Source organism: Elaeis guineensis, chromosome 14, assembly GCF_000442705.2.
Source record: "Elaeis guineensis isolate ETL-2024a chromosome 14, EG11, whole genome shotgun sequence".
NCBI lineage: Eukaryota > Viridiplantae > Streptophyta > Magnoliopsida > Arecales > Arecaceae > Elaeis > Elaeis guineensis.
Window position 1 is genome coordinate 68923774 of NC_026006.2, and position 3993 is coordinate 68927766.

Here is a 3993-nt window from a genome sequence, read left to right on the forward strand (position 1 = left end):
TACTTTGGATTGCGGCACTTTGGATCACTACAGCAGTAGTTTTCGTCCGATCTCTGAGCTGTGGATAATCTTTGACTCAATGCCCTAACTCATCACATCGGTAGCATCTGATCTTGCTGAAATCCCTCGACTTGGACCTGGACCTAGACCGCTCTTCTTGCAATCCTCTGCTACTTCATTTTCTGCCACCATCACCTCCAGTCACCGTCAAAGCTAGGTCGCCAGCTGAACTCGAAGCTCAATTCTCCTGCCTGAGAACCTTATTTTGAAAAAGTGCAGAAGTGACCTCATCCATCTTGATGGTGCTCTTTCCTATAAGAAGAATAGTTACCAAAGACTCAAAATAAGAAGGAAGTAATGAAAGCAAGACTAACGCCCAGATCTTCTCCTCAATCTTCTCACCAATGTTAAGAAAATTAGTGAGGATCTTCTAAAAGTTGCTGAGATACTTCTGCAGGCTTTGCCCTTTGCTTATCCGTAATTGGTAGAACTGCTTCTGGAGAAAAAGAGCGTTGGTAAGTAACCTTGCCATATATATCTTCTCGAGCTTCTTCCACATTGCCGTCGGAAAAGTCTTATTAAGCACATGGATCACTACATCATCTGCTAAGTACAAGTAAATCGTACTGACCACTTGTAGCTGGAGCCACTTCTAACATTTTTCCTCTATGGTAGTTGGCTTCTCCTTGTACAAGAAAACATTAATCAAATCTTTGTTGGATGAGCACATCCTTTACCCTCACTTACCATTGAGAGAAATTATTTTTTCCATTATATCGATTGATCTCTATCTTGATTAAGTCTGTCTTCTCCATCTTCTTCAACCTCGATCAACACCGCTACAACCTGAACAACTACATGCTCTGATACCACTTGTTGGAAGGATCCTTCATAAATGCGGAATATGGATCTCTGTCTAAGATCATAAATGCTGGTGATGATGTAAATACTATAGGAGGAAGAAAGAAGAGAGATGTATAAAAGACACAATCAAATAATGTTGATTAGCTCAAGACTTATTTTTATGGGACATACAAGCTTTACTATGAGAGAAAAAATCTAAATACAAGAGGAGATCACATCCTCTCAATCCCGTATATCAATCTTTCTTTCAACAAGAAGTACAAAAAAAAACTCACGAAGCTCTAAAAAAACAACCTCCAAGGAGACTCTTTACCGCTACTCTTTCTCTTTACTATTCTGAGCTCCACATATTGCCATCGCCCCCTCTCTTGAATCGCATGGTGGTCTGCATGTCTCGCGCATTTAAGCCATGTGCTACGGGCCGCGCGCACCTGTGGGCCTGCATCGTGGGTTTTTTTATTTTGAATTTTGCTGCTGTGAATTTTATTGTTGTGAATTGAATTCGAAGCACCAAAACTCAATATTACTTTGGTTGGACCTAACAAACAAAGTTTAAGTCACCTGTCTGCTATCCGATTTGCATTCCACGTCACCTCTAGTGCAGATTTTGAAAGAGCTGGTTTGTAAGGGTGTCCCAATCGACTCCTTATTTCTGTCCATGTATCTTAAACCTCATCTGTCTAGATTCTTCATCTCCATTGGTTCTTGAAATTTTTTTTTTTTATTTTCATCAATGAAAATAGAACTGCTCTCAGCCACCCTTCACTTCAAAAATTTAAAAAAAAAAAAAATCTTCAGTAAGGAATTGGTTCTCTTCTTTGGGTGCAACTCCCTGTGCTGCATATATGGTACCACAAATTCAAATTTTTTTGAACATTTGATAATCAATATGGATATATATTTAATTTTATATTAAATATATAATGAATAGATTTTAAATATTTATATAAAATTTAAAAATTTTAATTATATATATATAATCCTGATAAGAGTGCAAGACGTTTTTACTGTGCACTGTCCCCCTCTTGCATGTAATTATGGGGCAATGACAGCTCTCATCTCCTACGAACAATAGGAGCAAAAATGTAACTTCTCACGGAACATAACGACCAAAACTTGGTGATACTTTTTTCTTATTCTACCCGCGGAAAGACGGCACACGCAATCCCACAATTCTAAATGCGGTGGCACTTTCGACAAAGTCTTCTTATCATGATAACTAAAAGACTTCTAATAAGAAGTGGAAAAGTACGTACTAGAACTTGCATAGCTACCCTCCGGGTCCACCAGCTTAATGATGAGGGGGTTCTTCTTTCGCTGACCGAGCCTCATCAGGTGACAAGCCACCTTCAAATCCTTCGTCTCATCCTTTTGCTGCTGATCAATTTAAGCAATTAATTGCCCTCCTTAATAAACCCTAGTCAATGGCCAATCAAATAGGTACCTCACAAGCCTCAATGTCAAATACTACCACCTTAGGTGTTGTCCTCACTGCCTCCTCGCCAACATCGACTCCATGGATCATTGACACCGGGGTCACTAATCGTATGGTCAAATCTGCATATTATTAACCAGCATAATATCCAACGAACCCGCTCCAGTTACTGTCATTATATGTCATTATAATATTATTAAGCAGCTGACGCACAAGGTGGGGCAACGACTGCAGGAGTGGCAAACATTATCTGTCACTATAGTTGTTTTTATTTATTTTTTGAATATATTATTTAATATATACCTTTCGAGGTAACTTGTTTTAATGAAGGATATAATTAGATTCAGGTAAAATATCATGACCCTTCAACACATTAGGAAGTTCCGTCGATATTTCATCGTCTTAATTTTTGCAAAACACTGTCCGATTTGCAGTAGTTCAAGTGTCTAATTTTTTATCTTCTTGTAATGTTTCAAGTCGGGCGTGTGGATGTTACCAGGGTCGATTGGTATCTCGCTCTTATGCAATTTTATTGGATAGCTGTTCGGATTTTTCGACTCGGCAATTCCAACGTCCGCTATAACCAGTGAGAGATGCATGCCGTTGAGAACGGCCGCATGCCGACACGGGCAGAAGTCAAGAATGCTACTCGCGGCTGTGAGATAGCAGACCTGTTATTGTGATCGTAGACTCGCAGCATTTCCAGAGGCATTGAGTGCTGGAGGCGAGATGAGACCTAGCTTTGGGAGTGGGTAAACTTGCCGTGTGGAAGAAGGCCTGGGTTGGTCTGCACAACCTCCCGGTTTATTAATCGTTCTTATCCACACGCAGTCCGTTCCACCCGTTGAAACAAGAGAGGTTGCGGATGGCGATGTCCATATTGTCCGCTCCGCTCCAATGTCTTGAGTGATGTGGATGGATGGCCATCCCGCTCGGAAGCTTCTGAGATGGATGTTTGACTTTGACGTTTTGGCCCTTCCTATTGGTGTCCAGACCTCCATAAAAGACTGCCGGTATGGATGGGGATGGCTTTCGCCATAAATGAACCGTTGGCTGCCCTTGGATAGCTCGATTTCTGTAACAGAAAGAATTATTCCTATCTGCTCGAATGGTGTTGGGCGTCGAGGAGTCGCAAAATCATCGCACCCCACCTTCGTCATCCTCTCTGATCAACCTGGATGGATCCGGGCGTTGGATTAAAGTATCATCAACACAACGGACCAATTCAATCATTTCTCATAAACCATTGTCCATAAAGCGATTGTTGTGTCTCATCTCCGTCCTGTTGATCAACCCAACCTCATGCATATATGACATTATAAATTAATTGATCACCAAGATGTTTGCCGGGAGTGTTTTAAAAGTTTGAACTCTTGAGTTCATATTTGTTAAAAAAAATAGATACAAATATACGTAGACAACCATCCAATCCGTATTCGGATATCAATTTTATGTATAATCTCATTTAATTCTATATAATATTTATAATTTTAAAAAAAATATAATTATATCAAAATGCCGTTAACTTAATTTATCATCTATTTAAATAATATTTTGATTTTATGGTCAAAAAATTTGACCATCTCACTTATTTATGGCTATATATGTATTTTCAATATCTTATTTGTATCTATTGTTGCAAGATTTTGGAGGAAAAACAATGCGATCGATCCTGGACCGAGCTGGAGAGCTTT